This window comes from Dasypus novemcinctus, chromosome 12 (assembly GCF_030445035.2).
Source record: "Dasypus novemcinctus isolate mDasNov1 chromosome 12, mDasNov1.1.hap2, whole genome shotgun sequence".
NCBI classification, from domain to species: Eukaryota; Metazoa; Chordata; class Mammalia; order Cingulata; family Dasypodidae; genus Dasypus; species Dasypus novemcinctus.
In genome coordinates this window covers 82566349-82579661 of record NC_080684.1, presented here as the reverse complement: position 1 = coordinate 82579661, position 13313 = coordinate 82566349, and positions in this window count along the sequence as shown.

Sequence of the window (13313 nt, the reverse complement as noted above, 5' to 3'; positions counted from 1 at the left end):
GAACCTGGAACCTCCCGTGTGGTAGGCGGCCACTCAATTGCTTGAGCCACATCCGCTTCCTGCTCCTGTATCTTTTTAACATGCCCAATCACTTTTGTTTTCAGAATTTTTTTCTTAACCTTTTAATTTATTTTTGACATAATTTCATACTTACAGGACAGTTGCAAAAATAATACAAAATACAGAGAACTCCAACACATCACAGCACTCCCTCCCTCCATGCCCAGATCTACCAATTTTAACCATTTACCACATTTGCTTTCCCATTCTATTATTTTTTATTTTTATTTTTTTAGCACAATCTTACTTTCCCTTACAATATACTTCAGGTTTATTTGTATTCTCATAGCCTAGCCCTGGATTACTCATTCCTCCAAGGAACCTGGTTTCTTTTATGGGGTAATAGTAGTAGAAATCACAACCTGAGCCACTCTCTAATCCTTTCTTCAAAAGAAGTGCTTGAATTATTGAACCTACTCATTTTGGGCATTCTGAACTGCAGATGGATTAGGTCCCATTTGCTCAGGCTGAGAAAACATTTACCTCCACGATGTTATCTATAAGATGGTAAGTACTACTAGAGTTTTGCTTACCAGTGGATTCCCAGAACCTTGAGTACCTGACATGCATATAAAAAATGTTCTGTAAATATTTGTTGAATGGTTTACATGCTGTTAAGCCTACCTCAGAGAAATCTATTTGAGACAGGGTTCTAATTCTAAGTTCAAGGGTCACTGCCGAGCAGTTACATTCTTTGCATTCATTATAGCCATTTGTCATGCTACAGATTTGTAGCTTAAAATAGATTTATATAATGGTGTTTTAAGTTGTGCTAGAAACCTTAGTCTACAAAAATTATTTTTCAGTGTCTAAGCTCTTTATATTTGGTTTTTGCTAAAGTCCCCTGCTTCAAGATTCATATGGTTAATTTAAAAAGTAATATTAAAATATAGGGCAATGTCTTATTATGAAGGAAACAGATAAAAAGAATCTGAATAACTCAGATGACAAATTTGAAGTAAATTTGAATTTTGATCTCTAATTCAAGAAACAAATCATAAGGTTAGTGAAAGTAGTTTGATCTTTCCTTGACCAGCAACTAATAAACTTGACAGGCAACTAATAACCTTTTTAAACCACCAAAAGATTAGAAGGTGAAAACTAGGAGGAGGCACAGGAGAAGCTGTTACATACAAGCCAACTGCCATCTAGAGGGAGGGACGGAGAATAATCAGGGGTAGAACCAGAAAAAAATCCCCAAACTAAAAAAATACAGCTGACTCCAATCCTATTTAAGATTAAAAACTTTTACATGGTTATGTATATTGTTTATATCCACACACATATGTACAAATAAGGGGGGAAAGGGGAAGGAGGGGAGAGAGAGAGAGGGAGAGTGAGGGAGCCTGACTTGCTATCAAGACATATTATCCTGCCAACTTCTATGCAGGATAATTTGGCACATCTGTCAAAAATTACAAGTGCATATACACTTTAGTTCAATGATTTCACTTCTAGGAATTTATTCTACAGTTATAACACATGTGCAAAATGATGTATGTACAAGATGATTCATTACAGCTTTGCTTATAATTGAAAGGGATTGGAAAGAATGCAGTAAGGCCATCAATAAAATTAAATAAATATGGTACAGCCATATATGGAACACTATTCAGCTGCTAAGCCAAATAAAAAGGAAATCTGTGCAAATATAGAAAGATCTCCAAAATACTGTTAAGTGGAAAAAGCAAGGCATGAAATCATATGTAGAGCATGCTATCATCTGTGTAAAAGATGTGCACAAAAAGAATATACATGTATTTGTTTGTAATAAAATATTGCAATATTTTATGTATGTAATAAGATATAATATCTATAGAAAGACACACACAAACTAGTAACATTGTGTATGGGGAGGGGAACTGGATGGCATAGGGTCAGAGGTGGGAGAGAGTTTTTCCTGTATATTTAAACTTTTCACCCACATGAATGTATTGCCAATTAAAAAAAAAAAAAAGAAGGAAAGAAATATGGATAATCCAGGTTTTAATATATACAAGTTACTACTGTAAATGGCTTCTGGTCTTATAGTAGTTATCAATAGAAAATAAATTATCCTAAACTGGTTTATAAATCTTGATAATCAAGGTAATATTATATTGAAAAATATAAGCTAAAATTAAAGCTACTTATTTCCTACTTACTGATTTTCTATTACTGTTCTTATGTTCATTTTAATGTAATTATCCTTATGAAAATCATGATTAAAGTGTAATAGTATTTTGATTGAGCCTGCCATGAGAACAAATCTAACCACAACTTGACATTTTACTTGGTAAAGCTGTTATTCTAGAAATGTAATTACAAACTACAATGAGTTCTGTAGCGACATCTAGTGTACCCTTGTTGCGAAATCATTTAGACAGTTTCTGGGATAGTATCTTGTTCATATGAATAGGCAGCAATTTTAAAGTCCTGAAATAAACAACTTAACCAAATTCTGTTTATTAATCCTTACTATGATTTTATAGTACATTACAAAACGTGGTATCATCTTTTGGGATTCCCATTATACATATTTTAGCTGGATTAAAATTTTCTACAGCAGTTGGCACTGCAGTCAAAAATAGTTATGTTTTGTTGTTTTAAAAAAATTACTGTAAAATTTATATAGTTTGTAAAGAGAAAAAAATTGGAAAAGTTTTAAATTAGTCTTTAAAATTTTAAATTATTAAGAACACTTTAATTCAAAGTTGCCTGAAGTTAGGTAGTACAGCATGAAATTGGCATAGAAGGACTCCTGTACACAAAACTAGAATTCTATTTGTAGAATACTGGGAAGTTAGAAATCCTCTGAATAAAATCATCAGAGACATTCTTGACTAATAAGGAAAATAGTAAATATATAATTTGGTACTAGTAACAAATATTCTATTTGGAGTGGTGAAAATGTCCAATAGCTTCAAAGTGATTCAGCCACAAAAACAAAACAATCTATAATTAACATGTACTGATAATGCCGAATAACTTTTTCCATTTTGAGTATTCTTAGGAAACACAACACTGTTACTATGATACCTGAAAAAATATCTTAGTATTGTGTCTCCAGTCCACATTAATTGAAAAAGAAAAAAAATTGACTAGTTCTGTTATCTGATGATGGCAGCCCTCGTTCCATTAGTTAAAGCTACCACACCAGGTCCTCACTTAACCAAGGCATAGTCTGAATGTATGGTTACTTACCATGCTGAGTTGTGCCTGGTTGGACATCCCTTTGATGTTATCACAAGGATATAAACCCTTAGATTAAATCTGGTTCAAAATGTTTAGTCTGGATTTACTAGCTGTGTGGCCCTATGCAAATTACTTAAACCAATTGGGTTTTATTAATAGTTTCCTTAACTGCAAAATGAAGATTCAATCTATTTCCTGGAGATGAACAAAATATGGTGATAGTAAGCATCCTTATTTAGTTCCTAAAATAAAGCTTAGGAGCTATTTATTTAGTTTGTATCATTTTATCATTAAGTACATTACGTAACTTTAGGTTTTTGATAGTCAACTAAGGACCTTCCCTTTTTCTAGACTGCAAAGTTGTTTTTTAAAATCATGAAAGGGTGTTGTATATTTGAGTGTTTTATTCTCCATTTTTTGAGACGATCATATAATAGTTGTATTAATCAGCCAAAGGGATGCTGATGTGAAATACCAGAAATCTGTTGGGTTTTATAGGGTATTTATTTGGGGTAGAAGCTTACAGTTACTAGGTCATAAAGTGTAAGTTACTTCCCTCACCAAGTCTGTTGCCATGAGTTGGAGCAAGATGGCTGCAGATATCAAGGATTCAGGCTTCCTCTTCCTCTTAAGGCTCCATGGTCCCAGCTTCTTCTAATATCGGCTGTAGGCTGGGATAAGTGTCATCTCTCTCCCAGGGCTTGATTCCCAGGGCTCAACTGCTCTGCTCTTTCCACAAGGTCAGCTGTAAACTATCAGCCGAATGGCTCGTCTCTCTTCCTGGGGCCTCTGCCGTGTCTAATGGGGCCTTCTCTCTTTCCTCACATACCTGCTTCTCTGTGTATTTACTTCCCTAGGGTCCAGCATTAAAACTCCAGCATCAAAACTCAACTGTCTGCTCTGCCATGTGGTTTTCTCTGTGGACCTGTGATTGGTGGTCCAATCAAAGACTTAATCATTATTTAGTCAAGTAAAAGTGAAACCTCTGAATTTAATAGAACCTAATATACCCAGAGGAACATACCAGTTCACAAACATAACCCAGTATCTATTTTTGGAATTCATAAACAGTATCAAACTGCTACAACAGTTGAAATTTCAAGGAGCAACTTGTTTTTTAAAAAAATCCCACAGAATTTTAACAGTCTAAAGTTTCTGGAATGCCATAAAAATAACTCATAAAATTAGGTGCCATTTGTGACTAGAACAAAGATTGCATGATTAACACAAAGTAACTGTGAGAATATTTAAGTAACATCTATGCTTACCCTCCTCAATTTACTTAGGAAATAATTTAGAAATACAACTGACTTCTGGTTGGCAGCCCTCATTCCATTATTTAAAACCATCACACCAGATGTCTAACATTTACAATTGCTAAACCACTTTCTCATGTTTATTATCTCTACCACTTTTTAGCTGACTTTGGGAACATTTTTGGAATTTTTTTTTTAATATGAGGGAAGCAGAGATGACTCAAGCAGTTGGGTGCCTACCTACCACATAGGAGGTCCCAGGTTCAGTTTCCGGTGCCTCCTAAGGAAGAGAAGCAAGACAGTGAACTGACATGATGGGCTGACGCAACAAGATGCCACAAGATGACTCAATGTGGAAACACAATGTGAGACACAACAAACAGGGAGCGGAGGTGGCTCAAGTGATTGGTTGCCTCCCTCCCACATGGGAAATACCAGATGCAGTTCCTGGTGCCTCATAAAAAGAAAATGAGCAGACACAGAGACACAGAGGGCGCACAATTAACAGGCAAAGCATACAGCAAGTGCAAACAAGGGGGGGAGGGGAGAAATAAAATAATCTTTAAAAAAATGAGATCTATCATAAAGAAGGTACATAAAATAAGTATGCAATTTCATGATTATAAATTGGCACCTATTTAACCACCACCCTGGCCGGAAACTTTCCTCCCTCATGCCCTTTCCTGGTCACAATCCCTTCCTTCCCACACGTTATTGCTATTCTAACTTTTCTGATCATTATTTACTTACTTCCTTTATGGTTTTAATACTTAAGTATACATACTTAAACAACATTTAGAAGGTATCCGGAATTGAACCTGGGATCTCATACCTAAGAAGCAGGTACTCAAGCACTGAGCTACACCTGATCCTTTAACAATATAATTTTACCTGTTTTGAACTTTAATTTGAATATTTGTCTTTTTAACTTGCATCCTTTGCTCAACATTATGAAATTCAACCACTCATTATCATATTTCATTGCATAAATATACCACAATTTATATTTATTCATCAATTTTACTGCTGATAGACAATTTTATTATTTCTATGAGCAATACTGTTACAAACCTTTACATGTGTCCCGGTGCACAGGTGTTAGAGTTTACCTAGGGTGAATACTGAAAATAATATTACTGATTTATAGGGACACCTTTAGCCAACATTTATGTTACATTGCCTTTAAAGTGGTACCAATTTAACTCCCACCAGCGGTGCATGGGTTTTCCCATTGCTCTACATGCCCTTTTGGTGCTGCCCTTTTAAATTCTGGGCAGGCTATGGGCGTGTAACGGTATTTCTCCATGGTTTTAATCTGCATATACCTGATTACCAATGATGCCAAATACCTTTCTATATTTATTGCTATGTGTGAAGTGTCTGTTTAAAAGATGTTTGCTCATTTTTCACATTTTTGCTCCAATCATGGCAACAGGACTTTGGTGAGGGAAGTAACTTATGCTTTATGGCCTAGTAACTCTAAGCTTCCCAAACATACAATTCCACCAAATGCCCATCCAGCTGTGTCCAAGTTTTTTCTTTCTTCAAAAAAGATTTTTATTTCTCTCCCTTTTCTCCCTGTTGTCTGCTCTGTGACCATTTGCTGTGTGTTCTTCTGTGTCCGCTTGCATTGTCAGGGGGCACTGGGAAACTGTCTTTTTTTTTTTTTTAAGAATTATTTTTTTTCTGTTTGCCCCTACAGTTTACTTTTTTAAAAAATTTCTCTCCTCTTCCCTCCCACCCCGGCCCCAGTTGTCTGTTCTCTGTGTCCATTTGCTGTGTTCTTTTTTTTTTGTCCGTTTTTTTTTTTTCCCCCTCACCAAAGTATATTTGGAGCAAAATGGCTGCCGATGTCTGCAACGTCCACTTCTGTTTTCAGCGGCACGGGAATCTGTTTCTTTTAGTTGCGTCATCTTGTTGTGTCAGCTCTCCATGTGAGTGGCGCCATTCCTGGGCAGGCAGCACTTCCTTTCCCGCTGGGTGGCTCTCCTTATGAGGTGCACTCCTTGCACATGGGGCTCCCCTACGTGGGGACACCCCTGTGTGGCAGGGCACTCCTTGCGGGCATCAGCACTGCGCATGGGCCAGCTCCACATGGGTCAAGGAGGCCCGGGGCTTGAACCGCGGACCTCCCATGTGGTAGACGGATGCCCTATCCACTGGGCCAAGTCTGCTTCCCCTGTGTCTCTTTTTGTTGCACCATATTGCTGCGTCAGCTCTCTCTGTGTGGCACCAAACCTGGGCAGGCTGTGCTTTTTTTCACGCAAGGTGGCTCTCCTTGCGGGATGCACTCCTTGCATGTGGGGCACTCCTACATGGGGGCGCCCCTGGGTGGCAGGGCACTCCTTGTGTGTATCAGCACTGTGCATGGGCCAGCTCACCACACGGGTCAGGAGACCCTGAGGAACGAACCCTGGACCCTCCATATGGTAGGCAGATGCTCTATCAATTGAGCCATGTCCGCTTCCCTCCAAGTTTTCCTAAAATTCAAAATGCCAGTCTCCAGGAAAAAGCTCCTGTCCTTGCATTAAAAGCTGGCCTACAGGAAGGGAGTAGAGGCCAGGGGTCACTTTTCAGGTCCCTGGCATGGAATCGTTTCTACTTCAGTGTCTGGAAAGTGACCTTGTCAAGGCTGTAAATAGCATTTTCTCTAGCCCCTCCCAGTTAAAAAAAAAAAAGTTTTCAGGAGGTTCCAGGGATTGAAGCAGGCACTCAACCAGTGAGCAACACCAGCTCCTCCTCTTCCTCTGAGTTTTTGCTAAGACGTTTCCTCTGTTTTCCTTTCCCCCTGGCTTCCTCTGTCAGGGGGAGTGAGGCACAAAGCTGAGGTTTCCACACACATACTTAGGCACAAGCACCTGCCACACAGAGCTGTTTGCTCCCTCACTAGAGTTGCCAGAGGAAGGGCAGGTAGGTAACCAACCCATGGACAACGTCACTGAGGACAAGACACTTAATTTTTTTAAAAAAATTATTTTCCTTTTATTTTGAAATAATTTAAAATTTACAGGACAGTTGTAAAAATAATACAAAATCCAGAGAGCTCCAACATACCCTCCCCTCAGATACCTGGATCTACCAACTTTTACCATTTTGCGAGTTTGTATTATTTTATCTATCCATCTACGTATGCATCATCTATTTTCTTAACATTTGAGAGTAGGTTGTATACATCCTGCTCCTTGAACACTGATAAATAAAATTCAGCAGGTTCAACATGGAGGCACTCGTGCTATGGCCCTTATCAGCAAAACCCAAATCTAAGTGACTATTCCCTGTAAGTGCCCAGCTTACCCAGCTTACCCAGAAAAAATTTAAATCAGCCAGTCAGCTATCACCAACGTCCTATTCAGGAGCCAGCTAACTTCCTCATTACTAAGCAACTGCCTGCACTAACCATATTAGGAAATGCAGGCTGCATTAACCAATGAAGATTTCCTCCCCTCTGCCTTGTGGCGATTAGAATCTCCCCAGTTCACGGACTGATTCAATAACTCTGAGATCTAACCAAATTTTGCTCAAGTTTTTAACACCATTTAATACTTCACTCAGGAATAATGAAGACAAGACACTTTTCATTTGAGCATGGAGGTAAGTCCCACGGGCACTGCCGTGACAGCTCTGCAGCATACATACACTGAGGTGCAAGTCCAATTCTCCCTAGTGCTCTGGACTGTGTTCAAGAGAGCAAGGGAAGCTGGCTGCCGCTACATTAAAGCTAAGCTGGCAGGAAGGGAGCAGAGCCCATCTCCCCCGCCTCTATCAGGGCAGGTGGCAATTATTTCCCCAGGGCCACAGGTTTCTCCTCACCCCTCTGAATTCAGGGCACATCTAACCCCACACCTCCAGTTCTCACTTTGGGGATATGTGAAACTCCATGGCCCTTACCTTTTCCAAGAAAGGTGAGTGGTGAATTTGTTCCTTATGGCTCATAACCCCAAACAACCCATGGCTATATGGAATTCAAAATAATGAGGAAGCAGGGGGAAGAGGGGTTGAGCCATGTCCAGAGGTGGAGTCCTTAATGGTTTTCTGACTTTGACAAGACCCTGAATGGTATTAGTGTTTTGATTTTGTAATGACAGTATTGTGAAAATAGAGCAAATGCGAATTAAGGAACTATCAACCTCCCTCCATGTTCCTGGTCATTTTTCAGAATTCAAAGCAGACACCTGATAAGACTAACCTCTTCCTTTAAACCCAACTGTGGTCTCTCCCACATCTGCACACCCAGCGGGGCACAGACAGAAGACAGCACTTATTAGAACAAATATATTTAGAAAGAACATTATCTTGGTTATGAAAGAGAGATACCATTCTCTCCAGAGAACATGCTAGCATGAAAACAAATATATTTCCTCCGCCTGGATAGAACTTTCTCTTATTTTCCTCCTTAGAGGGGATGGAGAGCATTTTCTGACTGAACTTAAGGTTTGTATCTCCAAAGATAGAGTGTGGCAGTACTGAGTGTGGCCTGTCATCTGACACTTGGTCCTGCTGCTAGGTCCTCGCGGAGGACAGACTCTGAAAGCATGGACGTGAAGTGACTCAGCCACACTTACTGAACCTTCATCTCAAATAATTCAAGGGAAGACTTTCCTGATCTCTGGCTAGTCTGTTCCTGCTGGGGTAATAGTGACCCACAGACCTGGCTTGATGGCTGCAGGATGTGGGACTTGTCACTTTTCTTTGCCTCTTTTGAGGCAAAAGGAAGCTCTGTTGTCACAGGAATGTCCATCCATGCCTAAGCACCAGTGTCTTCTCTGGGATCAGACTCATGACTGCTGTGTGCTCCTGTGTTTCAGTATCTTCGTTTACCTCCAGAGGCAGCTCTGACTGCCCCTGGACCTGGGCTGACACTGACTCGGTTTTTGCAAAGGAACTCCCTGTCCTTTGTCTTTTTCCCTGGGATAAAGCCAATGGGAAAAGCACCACATCATATTTATCAAAGATCCATCTGGGAAGCAGATGTGGCTCAAGTGATAAGGCCTCCACCTACCATATGGGAGGACCCAGGTTCCATCCCTGTGACCTACTGGTGAAAAAGAAAGTGTGCCTGTGCGATAAGTTGAGGGCCCGTTTGAGTGCCTGCGCAGAGAGCCAGTGCCCGTGCAAATGAGTCACGCAGCAAGATGATGACACAACAAGAGAGAGATGAAGGGGAGAGTCAAGGTGAAGTACAGCAGAGACCAGGAACTGAGGTGGCGCAATTGACAGGGAACCTCTCTCCACATCAGAGGTCCCCAAGGATCGAATCCCTCTGAATCCTCAAGGAGAAAGATGAGAAGACAAAAAAGAAACAGATACGAAGATCACACAGTGAATGGACAGACAGCAAATACAGCAGGGTGGGGGCGGGGATGCGGGGGGAAGTCAATCTGTCTGCTATCCTGCTTGGTCTAAGTGATGTCAGAAGGGAAACTTCTGGTGGGAGTGAAAGATGGAAGGCCCATGGTAAAGGTGAAATGGAAAGTGTGTGTGCGGGGGAAGGTAAGATTCACTGCACAAAAGGCTCTGATGACATGAGCCCAGAGGTGAGGGTGGACAAGGGAAAAGAGAAAGCAGGAGTTAGGAGCTAGGGTCTAAGGGCAAAGAAGAGAAAACCAACTATTGAGGTGGAAGGGCAAAGATGAGAAAGGTAGAAATGGATGTGGTTTAAGCAGTTGGGTGTTCACCTTCGAGAGGTCCTGGGTTAGGTTCTGGATGCCTCCTAAACACGATGAGCTTGATGCAATGAGCTGAGTAAGCAGACACAACGAGCAGAGAGTGAATGTGGCTCAAGTAGTTGGGTGCTCACCTTCCACATGGGAGGTCCCAGATTCAGTCCCTAAAGATAGATGAGTGGACACAACCATTAGAGACAGCAAGCAGATAATGAGCAGACAGATGAAGGAGCCATCTCAGAGGTGGGGGGAGCATGTTGGGAGGGGGAGGGAACTTAAAAAAAGGATCAGGAGGCCCCAGTGGCCTGAAGAGCTCTGTTGGCAGAGGTGGTCAGGTCCTTGGCTGGAGAGGAAAACAGGTCCCTGCAAATGTGCAGGGTAAGAGTCAGGGCCTCTGTTGGCAGTGATGGGGTGAGAGGAGTGATGAGCAGGCAGGGCTCATTGTAAATTAGAGAACAAAAGCAAGAGAAATAGGAAGAAACCACAGGTATGAGCTGAGACCAGGTGGAGTGAGGGAAGATGGGGGGTGGGGGTTCAGCGTGTGCTCAGGTCCAGAGGATGAACAGGCCAGCGTGGGGTAGGGCTCAGGCAGAGCTGTGAAAGCCAAAGGCAGGACAGATGCAGTATTCACCAGGGATGTTCATTATTGCCCCTTCACGCTCCTCAAATAAAGGTTCTTGCAGGCTCAGTTGCTGAAGAGATGAGATACAAGCCCCAAGCAGGAACAGTAGTGGAACCTGGCAGGGTTCATATTCTCCCACATCTCCAACCTCACAGGACCGACCCCTCCTTGATCCACTCATTACACGTCTTTCTTTCACATTCTCTTCCCTATGAGCTCTCCATCCCCTCTCAAGCCTGGCTTCCCTGAGGACCTAAAATTTCATAAGTCATGCTAGGAAGGGGGATAGACAGAAAAAAAGACATTACCCTATTTACCACCAGAAGATAAACTAGGTCCTGGGTCATCTCAGCAATGAAAACCAACAATCTACAACTATCCATTTCATTAATGAATGATTAATATGGATTAACCTCATTAACAGAATAAGCAAAAGCCACTCACAAAGTTAATTGTTCTATTTCTTATTCCATGTATGTATGGTCTCATTTTAGAAGCACCCCCCACTCCCCCGCTAAATCCTTTCTTTTTCAACTCTCAAGCTACTGCCCTCTTAGAGCTATCAACACTTTGCCCCACACTAACAATGAAAATGGTCTCATCAAGGTCAATGATAACCTGATTGTACATTTATTAACTCTTCCCCCAAAATGCCCAAGTCAGGTTCAAAGATATTCCTCAAACTGTATCTCATGTACTGCTGAGCACTGTAACTGGCACAAAGGAGACAACAAATATATGCTGAAACGGGTGAAAAAATTTTGTAAACAATGAATCTCAGCCAATTTTAAAGCACTCTGAATATAGCATAAATGCCACTAATGCTTCTAATACCAGGACATAACAGAATCACATGGAATCCCCCCACCCCACTCAAAGCTTCCCTACTTTCTTTTCAAGGATTTGGTGGGAGGATGGTATGTGAACTCTGAAAAGCTCTCCAAGACTAATTCAAGGTGACAACTGACCAGATGTTTATAGCCTTTTCTTGCTGAGACTATATTACTGATGAGGAAATAAAATGTTTAACACAATGACAAAGAAAAGGAGAAATGAGAAGTCAAAGGACAATTTTATTTTTAAATGCAGATCCTACCAAAGCCAGCATAGCAACTATGCCTCCCTACCCCCAACCAAGGGCAAACAGAAAGGCTATAACCATGGGCAAGGCTCAAACTCCTACAGCTCAACTAGATCCAGCTACAACTATGAGCAAATTCATCTACAATGGAAGATAGTGGAGGCTGATGCAGTGGGAGCAGCTATGGGCCAGGCAGGTCATCTTTCGACCCAGGTTCACATGGTAGCCATGGCAGAGGTCCCGGGGGCGGCATCTCCTACCAAGGCAAACAAGGAGGCAACACATCACAGTCAAAATACAGATCCCCTGGAGTCTGAGCAGAATTGCAGTGGCCCTCCCAGCTCTCACCAGTCCCCACAGAGCAACTATGGCAGATCACAACATAAACTACCTGTACAGTTATGCCCCTCCAAGAGGCATGAAGCTTAGTACCTTCTGCACTTACACCCTATTGTAAGATGCAGTTTCCGCATCAGTTAGCAAAGCTCTGAAATGGTTGCAGAAAAAAATCAAAATTAGAAGTCATGCTATAGAACTTTTTTTTTATATATAGAACTTCTAAGAGGTTTAGAACTTAGAGGTACCCACCCAAAGTGGAAGGGCAGGGCTGAACCCAGGAAAACTGGTTTAAAGAATGTATATACACATTGGTGTAGGAAAAGTGGCCATGGTGGCTGCTGGGTGCGGGGAATGGAAGAGATGAGATGTGGAGGCGTTTTCGGGACTTGGAGGTGTCCTGGGTGGTGCTTCACGGACAATTACGGGACATTGTAGATCCCCCCAGGGCCCACTGGATGGAACGTGGGAGAGTATGGGCTATGATGTGGACCATTGACTGTGAGGTGCAGCGATGCCCAGAGATGTACTTACCAAATGCAATGGATGTGTCATGATGATGGGAGAGAATGTTGCTGTGGGGGGAGTGGGGGGTGGGGGCAGTAGGGTTGAATGGGATTTCATATTTTTTGAATGTATTATTTTTTAAAAAATGAAAAAGAAAAAAAAAGGAATGTATATACAGAGTTGGTCTCTTAGGCCCTCTCTGCCAAACCAGATACAACCAGATCCATTATTTCCCAACTATGTAAACTTGGGCAAGTTTCTTAACCCCTGAGTATCAATTTCCTCACTTGTAATGAAAGGATAAAATGCATACCTCACAGAATTATCACAAGGAGTAAATGAGTTAATGCAGCAAATGCACAGAATACCTATGGTAAGTGCACAATAAACTTTATTGTAATTTTAAGCCTTTGATGTTATTTGTGTCCTAATTAATTACAGCGTATGTATTACTTTGAGAATCAATCATTTAAATAAAATTACCTTTGTGGAGAGACTTGAATGATGGAAAAATAACTGAATTTTCATCTTTTGAGGACAGGTCCATGAAAAAAAAAATGTGACATTTTTGCTTCGTCTCAAAGTAAGATTAATAATCATGAGGGTTACAGTAA